Genomic DNA, 6,439 nt, shown 5'->3' on the forward strand with positions numbered 1-6,439 from the left:
TTTTCTTTTTCCTCAGCATCTTTTCAAAGATTGAATTGGATGGAATTTGGAGATATTAAATGAGGTTGTTTTCAGTTCCAAAATGTGTTCAAAACCCTTATCAGCATCAGTAATATTGAAAACAGGTTTTCAACTGAAGAGACAGGCTTTTATAAATCATTGTGCATTTTTTAATAATTCATTGTGGGGTGTGTGTGTGTGTGTCCAGGAGCTTAATTATGCATATGAAGAACTAAAGACTCTGGGTAACTCAGAACATAGGGTGGGAAAAGATGGCAAGAATGTGTAAATACCTTTATTCTTGCCCTGAAGAAGATAAAGGTTAACTAGAAGGTGGGCTGTGTGCCTGCCCACAAAAAGGCTCTCTACCCAGGGACAGAACACCACACACACACACACACACACACACACACATATTCCAATAGTGCATGTTAAGTCTGAGGGAGCATAGCCTGAGAGGTCTTATGACCCATTTCTAGAGAGAAGCTCACAAACTCTATATCTCCATATATAAATGTGCCCCACATGTACAGATGAGTAAAAAGGAAATGGTGGTGTGGAAGAGAAGACCTAGATGTCCCTAGCACCCCAACATGACATAGAAGAGAATCTAAAAGTGTTCCAAGAGGGGTGCTGAGAAGAGGTGGAAGATTTGCAGGCAGGACTATAAAGAGGACCTTTCAACTCTGGTAGCTATAGAGCAAAGCATGCTGGGGACAGTTCACAGTGGATGAAGCAGAAGGGTGCAAGGATTAAAGATCAGTGAGGGTTGCACCTTTCAGCAGGAGTACCATAGATGATGTCAATAACCATGGGCCAGATTCTGTTCTTTGATTCCAGGATGACACATTAGCCCTCTGAATTCTATACTGCATCCTGGGAGATGGAAGGGAAGGTCAGTATGTTGACTGAATTTTAGCTTTAAACTGGACAAAAAAAAAGTTTTTTATTGGAGGATAGCTGATTTAAAATATTGTGTTAGTTTCTGCTGTATAGCAAAATAAATCTGTTACACATATACATATACCCATTCTTTTTTAGATTCTTTGTCCATACAGGCCATTACAGGGTATTGTACATAACTCATCTTTTCAATATTGTCATCCACCATTCCCTAAGAGAAAGCTTTGCTTTAGAAACTTGTCTATTTACCATCCCTGACTAGGCCTGCTTATTATCACCTCTACGTCTTTCTCCATGTCGTAGTCTCCTGACCACCAAAAGCTCTCTCTTCTACCTATAGTCTTGTCATCCTCCAAAGTTCAAGACTCACCTCTTCTAAGAAGCTGCTCAGGCAGCTCAGCCTGCAGTGAGCTGTATTATATCAGAGCTCCCACGGGGAGATGGAAAGAACAAAGGAGAAAGGTGCCTCTTCCTAATGAGCATTGTCATTGTTCACCCCTTGCTACTTGCCAGGCACTGCCTTCCCCTTATAAGGACACTTGCGCTCACCTAGGTCATCTGGATAACTTCCCCATCTCAAAATCCTTAACTTAATCACATCTGCAAAGTCCCTTTTGCCACTTAAGTAACATATTCACCTATTCTCAGGGAGAGGCTTTATTCAGTCTACCACAGTGGAGTTCATTGATTAAAGGAGTTCATTTATTAAAGAACTAAGGCTCATGTCTGAGCCCAAAAGATATACTGCCTTCTGGATATCACGTGAGGTACCAAAGAACACAAGGTGAAAATTGCCACTGTCAGACACCGTCACCACCATTGCCACCAAAAAGCAACATTTAGGCACAGACTTCATGCGATCCAGTCCTTGTTGCTTATAATGGACATTCAAAAAGGCATAGGCAGGCACGGTTTACATTCAAACTATCAATGACATTGTCTCAAAATGGTTTTTAGTGAGGTAACATTAGGACGCGCATCTCATTCTGTGGTAGCACACAGACAGTGCTCAATGAAAGTCAAGAGTCTGGAAGATTTTTCATAATCTCCTCTAATTAGTGAGTTGAGAGTTCCAGTGTGATTTCTCTGGCTCTCCTTGGGCAGGTTTGCCAGGCCAGATCCATTATGCCCCAATACTTCTGGGTTATTCAATAGTCATGTCAAGAAGTCCTGATAATATAGTCCACTTGAGTAGTATGAATCTTGATATTGTCAGTTCAATGGATGATGGTAATCTATTAAGTGGGCTTCCCCCTGGTAGCTCAACTGGTAAAGAATCCGCCTTCAATGCACAAGACCCTGGTTCGATTCCTGGGTCAGGAAGATCCCCTGGAAAAAGGAATGGCTATCCACTCCAATACTTTGGCCTGGAGAATTCCATGGACAGTATAGTCCATGGGGTCATAAAGAGTCAACACGACTGAGCAACTTTCACTTTTCACTTTCCATCTAAGTGGTAGAGTTAAGCCATTGTTTGGCACTGAACCATGAGAGGAGGTTGCTCCTGCATTTCCTCCTTCCTCCTCAAACTGTGTCTTATAAGTTGCTATCCCTTTAACCACAGGTTGTTCAGAGAAATAAGAACTCTCCTCCCAGGGGATTGTGATCCTCCCAGCTACACACCAGAGAATTGGGGCTACAATGGCATAGATACCACCAAGAGAAAAGAAGGAAGAAAGCAAATTTCTGGCAGATACAGTGTGGAGTCTTTGTGAAGGAGCTGAAGGCCTTTCTGGATCAATAAAACCATTTTCTGGTAAGGTAAAAAAATGCATGTGGTATCATGAAAGTGACTTTAGTAAATGAGAAGTTGTGAAAGTGTGTTTAAATCCATAGAAAGCTCTAAAAGTCACATTGTCTTGTCTTAACTGAATAACTGCAGGCCCTGGATAAGAATGTCTCTTTGACAGAAAAATGGGCTGTTCTTCTATTTAATGAAGTTTAGTAGAAATATTACAAAAATATGTGATAGTATTTCCTTTCACTGGTTTTGGAGACAACAAGTGCAAGCTGCTTACTAGATGAATGGCCTTTGGTAAACTGCTCACATCTTAGTGCCTCAGACATCCTGCCTTCTAGGTCTGTCGAGAAAATTAACAAGTTATTGGATAGAAATGCCTAACACAGTGCTCAATACGTGTTTTTCACTGTTCGTTTTCCCTAACACATTGGAAATAACTGAGACTTCAAAAATTGCCTAGTTCAACTCTTTCACTTTTACAGATACCTTCTGGAGAAATTTTGTTAAACACATTTACATACAGATTTCTACAGAGATAATGTCTTGACCCAAAACAGTCAGTAATTCCTCAGATTTGATCCTGGAATCATATTAACTTTCCACAGAATACAAAATCAGAAAATGGGTCTCTTCAATGCAAAATGGCAGCTCTTCAGAGTTTTGTGGTCTCCTTAAAAATTTGTCCATACTAAACCTTTAAGAGAATCAAAAGCAGACAGAGGAGATAGGAAGAAAATTATTGGCAAAAATATTTTAAGTTCAATTAAGAAATCCTACTCTATATATCTTGACTTGTTTTTATCAGTAATGATCATGTTTGCATATGTAAAGCCATTTCACTCTGTTTATCACATAACATATGGAATGCTGAAATATATATTCAGATCCAATCATTTTATGACATGGTTTTAGATTTGTTGGTATGTTAATTTGATGATTTATTAAGACATGGAATATTCACCAATAGAGATATGGAAAATAAAACAACTCATGAAAAATTACTTTTCAATTTGGAGAAGATGGAGAGGAAATTTGCATTAAAAATATTCACTATATTTTCTGGACTACTTTCTCCGGGAAGCAAGAATACTCCTGGTGTCCCATATCTTAAGCGTCTTTCCAATACATCATTAAAATGGAACCAAGAAAGGTCAAAATGATGTATTAATAAGTGAAGGTCAGACTGCTTCAGATGAATTGGAGCTCATTTTAGCCCCAAGAGCCTGTCAGGGCATTAAAAGAGGCGGAAATAGGATAAGGCACCAAGATGCTGGTGGCTCCAAACCAATACTTTTCTAGGGTTTTTGTACATCAAGCAATTAAAGCCTTCTGCCAAAAATAGTTCTGAGGTTTGATTTTTTTTTAATGTGCAGCATCTATTGAGTCCTAGTCATATACCTTGCACTATCCTAAGGCGCTCATTTGAACCCTACAACTAGCCGATGAAGAAGATACAATTATTACTCTCATTGCACAGTTAAAATGAGACTTAGAAATATTAAACACCTTGACAAGGTCATCCAGAGAGGCAAGTGTGGATGCATGATAGTGTGTGATATGTGTGTGTGCATAGGTGTAGTTTATGTGCATGTGTACATGCATGTGTGCATGTGTGTTTTTAGAAGGGGGATGGGTTCTTGCTTTCAGCAGAATGATCCTTCTCCTTCCTACCTGGACATAATAAAGATTTTTTAATATCAATGATATTGCCAGACTTAATTTATGTAACTATGGCTAAATTGGGCTTCCATGGTGGCTCAGATGCTAAAGAATCTGCCTGCCAAGCCAGAAACCCGGGTTTTCCTGGATCGGGAAGATCCCTTGGAGGAAGGCATTGCAACCCACTCCAGTATTTTTGCCTGGAGAATCCCATGGACAGAGAAGCCTGGCAGGCTACAGTCCATAGAGCTGCAAAGAGTTGGACATGACTGGAGCGACTGCTTGCACGGATGCATTGCTAAATTATGCTGATCATTTCTTATAAGTTTTCATATTTTCATACATAAAACTATAAATATTAGCCAAAAAAGAAGAAAACATGATCATTTTGTTGTAGTTCAGTCCCCCATTCTTGTCCGACTCTTTGCAACCCCATGGACTGCAGCACACCAGACTTCCCTGTCCTTCACCATCTCCCAGAGCTTGCTCAAAGTCCTGTCCATTGAGTTGGTGATGCCATCCAATCATCTTGTCTTCTATCGTCCCCTTCTCCTCCTGCCTTCTATCCTTCCAAGCATCAGGGTCTTTTTTCCAATGAGTCAGCTCTTCCCATCAGGTGGCCAAAGTATTGGAGTTTGAGCATCAGTCCTTCTGATGAACATTCAGGGTTGATTTCTTTTAGGATTGACTGGGTTTGATCTTGCAGTCCAAGGGACTCTCAAGAGTCTTTTCCAACACCACAATTGGAAAGCATCAATTCTTTGGTGCTCAGCCATCTTTATGGTCCAACTTTCACATTCATACATGACTACTGGAAAAGCCATAGCTTTGACTATACAGACCTTTGCTGGCAAAGTAATGTCTCTGCTTTTTAGCACACTGTCTAGGTTTGTCATAGCTTCCCTTCCAAGGAGCAAGCACCATTTAATTTCATGGCTGCAGTCACCATCCACAGTGATTTTGCAGCCCAAGAAAATAAAGTCTTTCACTGTTTCCGTTGTTTCCCCATCTACATGCCATGAAGTGATGGTACTGGATGCCATGATCTTAGTTTTTTAAATGTTGAATTTTAAGCCAGCTTTTCACTCTCCTCTTTCACCTTCATCAAGAGGCTCTTTAGTTCCTATTTGCTTTCTACCATAGGGTTGTGTCATCTGCATATGTGAGGTTATTGATATTTCTTCCAGCAATCTTGATTCCAGCTTGAACTTCATCCAGCTCAGCATTTTGCATGATGCATTCTGCATATAAGTTAAACAATATACAGGGTGACAATATACAGCCTTGACGCGCTCCTTTCCAAATTTTGAACCAGTCTGTTGTTCCATGTCCAGTTCTGATTGTTGCTTCTTGACCTGCATACAGGTTTCTCGGGAGGCAGGTAAGGTGGTCTGGTACTCCACTCTCTATTACTGAAGATAGCTGTATGAGATATGTCAAGTGCTAAGGGTGCAAAGCATAGCCTCTACTCACATCATCAAGATAGGTTAGGGGACAAAGTACATACGTTAAAAACAAGAGTTAATGACACAAGGTAGACAACTGTTGCATGAATAGTATAGATGCATGTTATGGAAATTCAAAGGAAGAAATAAATCAGAGAATTAGGAAAGAAAATGTTAGAATACAGATGGCAGTGCAGAAAGGGAAGGTTACTTTACCAATGTCATAAAGCTAGTTTTGAAAGAGTTGAGAGTAAATCACAAGTTTCCCGATTCATTTTGTAAGACTGTTTCATGGAACTGTGCTAATGAAAATGATCTTAACAATAGCATTAATTAACACTTTGAAGACACTTTTTACGTGCTGGGCATTTTACAGACATTATCTTATTAAATTCTCATAATAACCCTAGGACAGAGGTGCTGTATTTTTCCCCATTTCACACATGAGGAAATTGAGGTGTAAGAAAGATAATTTTCCTAAAGCCCTACAGCCGGAAAACAGCTGATCCAATAATTAAACCAAGGTTTCTAAAGAGCTATAATGAGGGCAGGTAGTGTGGCCCAGAAACTAGGGGAATGATGGGTCAAATCTAAGTGGTGGGAACAGACATTTATGAAAAGTGAGTGGGCTGCTTTACTGGAAGAGGAAATTCAAGAGAAGACTTAGCAGATAGAGTTAGAACAGAGTATG

This window comes from Cervus elaphus, chromosome 10 (genome assembly GCF_910594005.1).
Source record: "Cervus elaphus chromosome 10, mCerEla1.1, whole genome shotgun sequence".
Lineage (NCBI taxonomy): Eukaryota > Metazoa > Chordata > Mammalia > Artiodactyla > Cervidae > Cervus > Cervus elaphus.